Here is a 12,500-nt window from a genome sequence, read left to right as displayed (position 1 = left end):
CGAACCTATGACGTCCAGGATCACCCCTATATGTAGACAGTACCATGACCGCCGCGGTATATATATAATCACTATATATATATATATATATATATATATATATATATATATATATATATATATATAAATATATATATATATATATATATATATATATATATATATATATATATATATATATATATATATAAATAAATAAATAAATAAATATATATATATATATATATATATATATATATATATATGTCGTACCTAGTAGCCAGAACTCACTTCTCAGCCTACTATTCAAGGCCCGATTTGCCTAATAAGCCAAGTTTTCCTGAATTAATTTATTTACTATAATTTTTTTCTTATGAAATGATAAAGCTACCCTTTTCACTAGGTATGAGGTCAATTTTTTTTTATTGGAGTTAAAATTAACGTTGATATATGACCGAACCTAACCAACCCTACCTAACCTAACCTAACCTATATATCTAGGTAAGGTTAGGTTAGGTAGCCAAAAAAAGTTAGGTTAGGTAAGGTTAGGTAGGTTAGGTAGACGAAAAAACATTAATTCATGAAAACTTGGCTTATTAGGCAAATCGGGCCTTGCATAGTAGGCTGAGAAGTGAGTTCTGGCTACTAGGTACGACATATATATATATATATATATATATATATATATATATATAAATATATGTATGTGTGTGTGTTTGTTTCGCTCCTGAGGAAAAGACCATGGCTCCCTAATTCTAAGTTTTTTTCATTTTTTAGTTTACCTGAAATAGACATGGAAATGATTTCCTACCCATTAAAAAGATAAAAAAAACTTTCCAACCGGGAGTGAACTATTAGTAATTACCTGTGAAGATTGGATAATGGTTTCCTACCAATTATGAAGAGAGGAGATTTTCTTGCCCATTTGGAAGTGAAGATGTGTTTTTTATCCTCTTTAGAATAAGGAGATATTCTTTTTTTTATCCATTATCAATAGAGATGCAATAGGAGGTATTTATCAATGTTAGTATGAATGGTTTCTACCTACCCATTAGGGAGAGAGGTATTACATAGGCATACTCATATCTTTATTCATAAATGAAGAGCAGTGTATAATTTTAACTGGTTTGAATGTTAACCTTGAAAAGGTTCAGTTTCTTATGAGGTAAAAGAAATATTGACTTTTACATAGATGACATGAGATCCTGACTTTACGTATATGACATGACATAGCGACTTTACATAGACGACACGAGGTATTGACTTTACGTAAATATCATGAGATATTAAATTTACATAGATAAGCTAAGTTGGTAAGTTATTCTTATTAAGACGTTGCACAACACACACTCATTTACTCATCATCATCAGATTCGCTAGTCTGAATGAGACGCACTTTGACCACACTGCTAATCTGCATAGGAACCCTGAGTTTAACAGGATTTTGGCCCTTGACCGCGAGTTTTTGTGGCTAAGCTTATTTGGCCACATAAAAAACGCAATAGGCCACAATTTACTCTCACAATGTTTAATAATAAAAGTTACCCCATCTATGAGTATCTATTATCCTGACTATTTGCTATTTTCTCTTATGTTGAGTTGTATCGCTATTATTTATTATCGTTCATTTTAAAAATAAGTGGTCAATGATAAGCATACTCCAGAGAATTAAGCTTATGCTTAATGCTGAATTAGTGATTTTCTTCAGTCAAAATCATTCATTTGTGAATACATTTATCCAATTATAGACGTGGAAATCAGACCAGGCAGCAAGCAAGTCACTACTGTATTTTACGATAGGCAAAATAATAGGGCTCTGGACCATATCTCAAGACGATCAAATTGAACTGAAAACGACTTAGAGATCTCTGATGGTATCAGACATATGGCTTCACTGAGTCTATGCTACAACTAAGATGTTGGTCATGATTCATCAGGCTTGTTGTAATTTTAAATCAAAATATGAGTCTAATGCTTTAAAAGAAACTACATGATATTAGTATGATGAAATGGCTATATTTAGCTCTGTATTTAATCAATACTACATATAAGTGTTTCCGTATGATAATTTGGCTTTTATGAATTAAATGTGATATCAGTATAGGCCAAAAATTAGCCTTTTTTTTTGCAAGCTTTTCTCTCAATGAATTTCAAAGATGCATCAAAATAAACATGAAACAATAAATGACTACATACATCTTCTCATTAACCCCTATTTTGAATGGGAAATTGCTAAACAGCCCATTACCCCATTACACAATTACTTTGTATATCTGAATTGATATATGTGTCAAGTAATTACATGATATAGGCTCTTGTTAAGCAATTATACGATATACGCTGTTGTTAAGTAATTACATGATATACGCAGTAAATAAACAATGCTCTAGAGCGCTTGTTGTTAAGAGAATTGTTAAATTACGTTGAAAATCTTTAGAGGAAGAAAAAAAATGTTAAGAGGAAGAGACAGAAGAGAATTGCCATATAATTTGCATTCCTGAATAATCTGAGAGAGAATAATGATCGTTTCTCAATTGCTAATGAAATTTGGAAGAATTCCTTTAGGCAAACTAGGTCTATTGGAAGGCCTAATTCTTGTACATACGTTGGTGTAAATAGAAGCTCATTTACCGTACTGGAGTGAACGATATGGTAGAAAATGCAGAATAGAACCAGTGAGGAGCAGAGGTTCCATAGGCACAATCAGAGAACACTGTATAAACATCAGAGATCCGCGGTTGTTCAACGTCCTGCCAGCGAGCATCAGAAATATTGCCGGAACAACCGTGGATATCTTCAAGAGAAATCTAGATTGTTTTCTTCAAGGAGTGCCGGATCAACCGGGCTGTGATGGGTATGTGGGCCTGCGGGTTGCTCCAAGCAGCCTGGTGGACCAAACTCTCACAAGTCGAGCATGGTCTCGGGCCGGGCTTGGAGAGTAGAAGAACTCCCAGAACCCCATTAAGCAGGTATCAAGCAGGTACCCATTAACCAGTACTTCAATGGGCAAATTGACCATTAACCAGTACTGACGAGATCTTCAGAGACTTGTAAACACAAATTTACCCTTTCTTTACCCTTCTCTGCGCCTTACCCATGAGAGGGTAAGAGAGCCTCCCTACCCACGAGGGAACGAAGAATTGTATCCTCCCTAACACTCCCCCCCCACCCTCTGTCTCTTACCTCAGAGCAGGTAGAATTTTTTTCTTACCTTATTTTTTAGCGTATTTTCCTGTGTTGTGCGTTTTTTGTGTGTGTGTTTTGATAGTGGAGGGCAGGGCCGGTGTTTGGCGACTCGGGTAATGTGTTTGACTTCGTCGTGAATGAAGAGATGATGGTGTTAAGGGTTTCAGCGGCGGGGTGTTGATAGGGAAAGAATATTACTTGAATTTGTGTGGGTGAGAAGAATAGTTGGCGGAGCCATTTAGGAATGTGTGTGTGTGTGTGTGTGTGTGTGTAGGGGGGCGGGGAGGGTGGGAATGAGTAGATGTGGGTGTGTATGTATGTATGTACGCACCCTCGCAGGCGTGTGTTTGTGTATGAGAGTGTTTTAGTGTGAGGGGGAAAGACTGATTGTACTTTGCATTCGTACGTGTATATTCAAGTACATATCCAGAGTACATTTCCTATATATATCTATCACATCCACTTATCTATCTATCTATCTTATCTATTATCATCACCACCTTTTTAAGAACCACCACTAATGCTACCACCACCATTAATGCCACAATCCACACAATCACCACACAAACTATTACCACAATCCCTGCATCACCAACAGCTAATGTAGCAACCACAATCGGCAAAAAACAACCCCAAAATCAATCACCATCACCATTCAAGCACTGAATGGTGATGATGGTGATTGATCCACCAGTTGTGTATCCAGTTGTCACATTCAATCTCACCTCAAAATCTATCTTGACTTCACCCAAATGAGCTTCCACTATCAGTATCACAATCACCTGCTCCTTCACCATCACTACCATCACTGCTACAACCACCACAACCACTATCAATAATCCCTCCACCAACGAACATTGCGTTAACCACTTACCACTACCACCCTCACCGCCAATCACCAGTTAGCCATCCATCAATCATACATCACGTAATTGACCGTCAACGAGTACGAATCCTTCCCTAGTGCCGGTCGCGAGTCACCTGTCATCATCAATCAACCCATCAACAGATGCAGACAAGTTGTACGTCTGTTTAGCGCCTCGGGAGACGAGCATTTGACCGCCCGTAAGGCTCACCGAAACCACTCAGACATGCGACGCCCGCCCTAAGCCATGCAAAAGCCTTGCAAAAAGCCTACATCTAGCCAGCGAAAGCCTCCAAGAGATGCTGAAGGAGAAACAAGACATGGAAGGCAGACATGACAGCAGCTGAGAAAGCCACACACACATACACATTAGTCTCAAGAAACGCCAACAGGAGCCACAGTCTTCACATCATTCTGACGCATTGGGGCTGTCAATTTGGGTCGGAGGTTGTCGCAATTAAAGAGGAAGGAGGCTGATGGGAGAGGTGGAGCTCCACTCCAGGTAGGAGACACGGTAGAATTCATGATCTGCAGGTGCTGCACCAGAGAGATTCGCTGACAGGTGATTCGCTGACAGCTGCGTTAGATAGGGGATTCATCTCCGATCATTCTCCGTCTCTCTTTGTCACCTGTCTCTTTGGTATTGTGTGTGTGTGGAAACCAGCATGCACACGAAAACAGACAGGTGTCTGTTCTGTGTGCTTGCTTGCTTGCTTGGAGTGCTCGCTATGACAGATTTGTCATCAAAAGGAAGGCAAACACACTCCCTAATCTTGGTTTAAGGAGGACGAGAATGATGAGATTCAGTACACACATGTCTTAGCTGTATGATGACACTGCAATGATTCGTTTAGTTTAGACTACTGTCTACAAGTATGATGCATGATCTATTGACCTAAGAAGCAGCACTTCACTGCTAGTAACATCTTACTCAATGTCTCACATCTCAATATCTCGGTTCGATTTTAGCAGTTTCAAGTAATGATTATGTGAGGACTGAGGACACAGCATGGAGAAGAGAAGTATGACAAGGTGGGTGCTTAGGGACGAGGTCATCTTGAGGTCATCTTGACATGATTTCGGGACTTAGCATCCCCGCGGCCCGGTCCTCGACCAGGCCTCCTTTTTGTTACACATCCCCCAGGAAGCAGCCCCGTAGCAGCTGTCAAACTCCCAGGTACCTATTTACTGCTAGGTGAACAGGGGAGCATCAGGGCAAAAGAAACTCTGCTCATTTGTTTCCGCCTCCACCGGGGATCGAACCTGGAACCTCAGGACTACGAATACGAAGCGCAGCCAACTCAGCTGTCAGCCCACTAAAGAATGATGTAGAAATAAGCCTAGATACCATAAATGAGAGGAGTTTTGCATAAGAGAGAAGTAAAAAACTGAGAAAACACACACACACACACACACACACACACACACACACACACACACACACACACACACACACACACACACACACACACACACACACACCTTTCTTGTTCTTAAGACTGATCCATCATAATATGTAACTTCTATAGCACTGCGCTACTATACTCAATCATGCTTCGCTCCGTTAATTCAGAGACATGGGAAGGCTTTTAAAGCTTCCATTGATTTTATCATGTAAGTATATTGGTTTACAACGATTTTTTTACCATAATTAAAAGGTTTACTCTGTAGCAATGATGTATGTGTATGTGTGTGTGTGTGTGTGTGTGTGTGTGTATGTGTGTGTGTGTGTGTGTGTGTGTATGTGTGTGTGTGTGTGTGTGTGTGTGTGTGTGTGTGTGTGTGTGTGTGTACTCATCTAGTTGCACCCGTCTAGTTGTGCTTGCGGTGGTTGAGCTTTGGCTCTTTGGTCCCGCCTCTTTGATTTTATGAGGCAGGGGGTCTCTGTGAGTCCGTGTTACTTGGTACTCTTCTCCTTAGTGGCAATTCCTTCCTGCCATGAAACTTGTCAAAAATTAGCTAAAAAGAGTCTCACTGCATGATAAAATATTTATAATTATCTTAGTACTAAGAAAATAATAATAATATCAATGAGAAAATACTGTGATTTCTCTGTGTAATTATATCAATAATAGTTATATTTTTCTTACTAATGCTACTAACATTAATTTTAATGTTAAAAAATATAAATTCCCTTTCCAGACGATGCTAACAGACATGTTTCCCGAAGCTTGAAGACGACTACACTGAGTTCGAGGTGAGTTAGGCGGCACTTGTACCTGTGTGAGCAGGTGGGGTAGATGTCCGGACGGGACGTATAGATGTTCGTATGGAATGTGTAGATGTTCGGACGGGACGTGTAGATGTTCGGACGGAACGCGTTGATGTTCGGACGGGACGTGTAGATGTTCGGACGGGACGTGTAGATGTTCGGACGGGACGTGTAGATGTTCGGACGGAACGTGTAGCTGTTGGGACCGGACGTGTAGATGTTTCCGGACGGGACGTATAGCTGTCTGGACGGAACGTGTAGATGTTTGGACGGAAAGTGGGCATGCATGTGTCGAGATGCAGATGCTGTGTTGATGATGATGAATATGATGATGGTGATGATGGAGATGATGATAGTGATGGTACCATATGCCCGCCTGCCCGCCTGCCCCCCCTACCCCGGCCTCCATCTCCCACTATGCCCTGATGCACAGCCTCCGTCCGCCGCCCTGCGTCTGTGACCACCCCTGGTCGACGACCGGGCCGCGGGGACGCTAAGCCCCGGAAACACCTCAAGGTAACCTGTATCCCTCGCTGGCAGGGGCTGGCCCACCGCCTCCCTCACCGCTACCCTTCACTCCCTTCCCTTCTTCCGTCCCTCCCATCCCTTCGTCCCTCTCTATCCTCCCTCCCTATTCCCCTTCCTTGCTGCTATTCGTCTTCCTTGTACTCCCTACCTGCCTATAGTCTTTCCTGTACCCTCCCCTCCCTTTTTATCTTCCCTATCTCTCTGCCCAACTTCCCTACCCTCCAGGATAGTCCATACCCCTGCCTACCACCGCTACCCATCACCCCTATTCCCTCCCTTCGACCAGTCTCGTCCTACGCTCCCATATACACTATACCCTGTTGACCTTCTGTCCATACCCTGTCCTCCTATATGTTCTCCCGTCCCTTTACCTGTCCATAAGTTCACCCTTTTTATCTTTTCAGGGGGTCGCCCTATACGGTCCTCCTCAAGCTTGTTCTTAACCTTATCTTCGTCTTCCCTTCATGCAGTACTTCTTCCTTCCTCAGGAGGGCAGTAGTAGTAGGCATCCATCAGTCTCAGGGGACTATGTACCCCTGGTTGTCGGTCAGGAGTTACCTCTCCAAGGGAGCAAAGCCAGGGTAGGTTGATATGGAGGAGAAGCTGTTACCCATGCAGCACGTACCCCTCCCTTTCCCCACGGCGCCGAAAGTCTCTAATAGAAAGGCAAAACGGGACGATTAACTGGCTGTTAAGGGCCACGGGTGGATGAGAAACATCTCCCTTGTGGCTTGATGTCTCCAGCATTACTACAGATGAGAGAGATTGGGTGGGGGAGGAGGAGGAGGAGGTGGAGATGAGAGGACGAAGAGTTGTAGATGAGAAATGGGGGAATAGAGAGAATATGAAGAGAAGTAGAGAAGGATGAGGAGAAAGAGGTGTATTATAAGTGTTACTCGTCCTGGGGGAAACGGATAAACTTGAGGGCTACCTTGTGTAGCTTCCGGGGATCAACAGCCCCTTGGCCCGGTCTCCGACAAGGCTTCTCGGTTGGTCGTCTGGTCAATCAGGGTGTTGGACGCGGCTGCTCGCAGCCTGACATATGAACCACAGCGTGGTTGATCAGCTGTGAGGGTAGGGGTAGAATCGGGTGAGAAGACTAAGAAAGAGGGCTGAGCGAGAGAGAGAGAGAGAGAGAGAGAGAGAGAGAGAGAGAGAGAGAGAGAGAGAGAGAGAGAGAGAGAGAGAGAGAGAGAGAGAGAGAGAGAGAGAGAGAGAGAGAGAGAGAGAGAGGAAAGAGGAAAGAGGAGGGAGATGGAGAGGGGGTGTAGGGTGGGGGTGGGGGGTTTAGGGCCAAGTTTGAGGGGAAATAGGTGAAACGATTGCAGATACCAAGTTTGTTGTTGCCATCTATATGTTGAATTGAGTGACAGAATGATCGAATGTTTGTGTGTGTGTGTGTGTGTGTGTGTGTGTGTGTGTGTGTGTGTGTGTGTGTGTGTGTGTGTGTGTGTGTGTGTGTGTGTGTGTGTGTGTGTGTCTCGGCCGCTCTCACGCACACTTCACCTTACCATAGCCTGCCTCATTATTCTCATCTCTGAGACCTGATGTTTGGGACCCTTCACCCTTCCTCACGGTTCGGTCATTTGCATGCTGGCACAAATGGTCGGGACCATACCCAGCCCCCATTCAAACCCAGTACCCCTTCCCTACCTTCCTTTCTTTCTATCTACCCTTTATGCTACCTCTTCCATCCTCCGTACCTTCCTGCCTTTCTCCTTCACAAAGAACCCACATCAAGCAATCACCCCTTACCTTCCTTGCTTTTCTAAGTCCTCCCCGTCTCTCTCTACTTCTCTCATCTCTTTCTATCTTTCTTCTCCTCGACCTCTTCTTCAACCATTACTGAAGTACTCAGTCTTGCCTCCCATACCTCAAGTACGTTTGCTTGAGGTATGGGAGTGCGTAGAGAGACTCGGTGCTGTTACAAGGGGATACAGAGTGTAGGTCTGAAGATAACTCAAGGTTCCCATAACGTCTCAGTCTCTCAAGATGGTTTCTCGGATCTTGATTCCTAATAACATGTGTTTTTTTTTTGCCGTTATTTGTGATCTCTCTCTCCTGCCAGACCTGATTTCTTGAAGCTGTTTGTAATTTTGCCAATTTAGACTGAAGTAAATATATCTAAGTCTTATATTTGCTGTATTTGCAGTAATTCAATATGCAATATTGTATAAGTATTGCGGTAATACTTATATGCAGTACTACCACCAGTTTCGATGGGTTCATTATTGACTTTAAAATCAGAAAGTTTAGTTGTTAAAATTGTTAGAACACATTAGTTTTCCGAGGAAATGATACTACATTTAATTCTTCTGATAGGAAGGATTTGAAGGTATGTTAGCTATTATTCTAGGCACCAACGCATCGAAAAGTGCCGACCTGAGCACCCTGAACTATGCACACATATATGACAAAGAGTGCTGGGAAGACGGGACACCACGAGCGTAGCTCTCATCCTGTAACTACACTTAGGTAATTACACTTAGGTAATTACACACCTCAGGGGGGCAGTGTAGTCTGTCCTTACACACAGAAATCACAATAGCTTGATGCATCAAATGAACAAATCCACAAGGGACGGTCGATTAAGGCACGTCTGGGATCCTCTCGTACGTAGGTTCGAATCTACGGCCCTTGTGAATTTGTTCATTAGTCTGTCCTGTTGCTCCGGTGTTCTGTGATCCACTTCGGTGGATATTCTTTGGTACCACAGGAGGGATAGTTGTTCAAGGGGGCCTTACAACCTGTGTTAAGTGACAAGGCTGATAGTGTGTGTGTGTGTGTGTGTGTGTGTGTGTGTGTGTGTGTGTGTGTGTGTGGGTGTGTGTGTGTGTGTGTGTGTGTCTGTGTCTGTATGTGTTTTTTTTATAGACGCATTGAGGTACATACCGCTACCCAAGTCTACTTGGAGGATTACGTAGTGTGTCAAGAACTAGCTCCGGGAAGCTAAACGATTCTCGCCTTACAGGAAGGTTAGTCATGCAAGGCCACGGGATCAGTAGCTTGTACTGGCAAGCGTTGCGCATGCATTATGTGACTAACATCACGAACACGAGAGTCAATAAACTAAAGGCAAAGCACCAGGTACCTCATGCCTCGGTAGGATTTGGGTATTTAATAATATATATTTTTCTTTATTAACATATTTAGGGACATATGCATTTGTGTAGCTTTACTAGACTATATGATAATAATGTAATCAAGGGTATAACACGGACGTATCTGAATTAGACCTAAGTATCCTCCATCTCTGTTCTTAAGGCTATATTGTTGCAAGCAGTCAGGTCTAATAGGAGAGAAATAAGTTGACCAGACCACACACTAGAAGGTGAAGGGACGACGACGTTTCGGTCCGTCCTGGACCATTCTCAATCGACTTCAGAATGGTCCAGGACGGACCGAAACGTCGTCGTCCCTTCACCTTCTAGTGTATGGTCTGGTCAACTTACTTTAACCACGTTATTGTGACTTATCGACAGCATATGGAGAGAAATAACTGACCCCCAATGGCCTGAAAGAACCAGAATTAAAAGCTATGATTTGTTAAGATCCGAAACCTATGTTTAAGGGCGCCTGACAGCTGGGTGGACAGCGCTTCGGATTCGTAGTCCTGAGGTTCCGGGTTCGATTCCCGGTGGAGGCGGAGATAAATGGGCAAAATGTTTCTGTCTCCCTGATGCCTCTGCTACCTAGCAGTAAATAGGTACCTGGGAGTTAGACAGCTGTTACGGGCGGCTTTCTGTGGGTGTGTAACAAAAAAGGAGGCCTGGTCGAGGACCGGGCCGCGGGGACGTTAAGCCCCGAAATCATCTCAAGATAACCTCAAGATGGGTAGCACAGAACATCCACCAGGCTGTGCGACACAGTGGTTCCCAGGATCAGGCTACCGTTACCTGTGGCAGGTGGCTACCGTTAACTGTGGCAGGTGGCTACCGTTACCTGTGGCAGGTGGCTACCGTTACCTGATGGCAGGTGGCTACCATTACCTGTGGCAGGTGGCTACCGTTACCTGTGGCAGATGGCTACCGTTACCTGTAGCAGGTAGCTACCGTTATCTGTGGCAGGTGGCTACCGTTACCTGTAGCATGTGGCTACCGTTACCTGTGGCAGGTGGCTACCATTACCTGTGTCAGGTGGCTACCGTTACCTGTGGCAGGTGGCTACAGTTACCTATGGCAGGTGGCTACCGTTACCTGTGGCAGGTGGCTACCGTTACCTGTGGCAGGTGGCTACAGGTGACGAATCTCCCAATCCTGAGCACTCCAGGTGCAAACTCTGTGAGCAGGAACTGCGGCACGATCTCCCACACTACATCACCGAATGCCCAGTTATTAGACCTTTCAGACCAGTTGGCATGAGGTTCCTGGAGCTTTGCAATTACTTTATTCACACTCTCGTGTTCTTGAAGATATCCTTATATTGCACCCAGAATGTGCCAATGCAGGCTACTGAACATATGACCCTGTATGCACGACTCCCATTCCATCCTGCATACAGGGGCCCCATCCTGTAATGGGGACCTGTATGAACCCATCCCACAAGATGGGGACTTGCTTGGGGAGTTGGCATCACGTAGCTAGTTCTTAACACTCATTGTACTCCCCTTCATATAGCCTAGGGCAGCTTCTCAAATGCAAATGTACCTAAATGAGTTAAAAAAAATTTTTTTTTTTTTTTTTTTTTATTAAGTTATGAGGTACATCTGCATTAGTGCAGCTACCCTAAACTATATGAAGTGGAGTACCGTGTGTCAAAAAAGCTAACTAGGTGATGCTATAAAATCCCCATCACACAGGATGGTTAGTCATACAGAGGCATGTGATAAGCGGTCTGCACTGGCAGACTCCGGATGCATTTTGAGGATATCAACATGCATCCGGAGTCTGCCAGTGCAGACCGCTTAAAAAAGGGTTTGGTCTTAATACTAATAAAGTCTACGGGAGTCGCACAACAATATTCAGGCGATGAGTGAAGACATCCCTCATATCTGAAAGTCTTACGGCTGTTCATCCACCTGTTAAGTCCGGTCACAACTCCAATGAGTACCATGAATCGTTTATGAATAAAGCATGATCAATCAATCAATCAATAGATCAATCAATCTAGAGATTTATCATAGCTATGGATTTGCCTTTTCTGTTTTAAGCATTAACTCATCATATTATGCAATTTTGTTTTTAATTGTATCATCTATAACATAATTCCGTTATTTGCTTATTATTTGGAATTTGATGCAAATTATGCCATCCATTAGTTAGACAATGTTAATTAACGCACACCTTATTAATACAATCTTAATTTGAACATTTTATTGTATTTTAATAATACAATCATTTAATGTCACGAGGTCTACTTAACCCCAAATACAGTTATCAAAATTTTTATCGACTTTTGTTTACAAAATTAACGTATTAATTAGCGTCATGGATATCAGAGAGAAAAAGATAAAAATATTAAGACGATAACGGGTGATATATGAAGAATGAGGAAAAGGGACAGGAAAAAGAATAGAGAGAAGGAACGACTCAAGAAAAAACAAATTAAGATATCCTTACAACTGTCCCATACATGTGATAAATCTTTACCTTACGCCACGACGGAGATCCAGATTACGATAAGAAAATGCAGGTCATGCACCATGCCCTCACCTTGCAAAAAAAAAAACAGCAACAAGAACACTCAAGAGCACGATTGAAATACCCCCCCCCCACCCCCCCAGAGCCTGCA

General features: G+C 43.1%; 1 protein-coding gene across 5 annotated transcripts in view; it reads left to right on the top strand.

Moving 5' to 3' along the window:
• Window positions 1-12,500, top strand: part of LOC123763628 (uncharacterized) — a 149,696-nt gene that overhangs the window by 26,792 nt on the left and 110,404 nt on the right. For 2 of the 5 annotated variants that reach the window (XR_011222719.1, XR_011222718.1), the window contains exon 2: window positions 6,173-6,227. The exons of the other annotated variants lie outside the window; for them this stretch is intronic. The gene's annotated coding sequence lies outside the window, so the exon portion shown is untranslated. The remainder of the gene's footprint in view (window positions 1-6,172; window positions 6,228-12,500) is intronic. 5 annotated transcript variants of the gene reach the window in all.

The sequence above is a fragment of the Procambarus clarkii genome, chromosome 52, assembly GCF_040958095.1.
Source record: "Procambarus clarkii isolate CNS0578487 chromosome 52, FALCON_Pclarkii_2.0, whole genome shotgun sequence".
NCBI lineage: Eukaryota > Metazoa > Arthropoda > Malacostraca > Decapoda > Cambaridae > Procambarus > Procambarus clarkii.
This window is presented reverse-complemented; position numbering and strand designations above follow the sequence as displayed.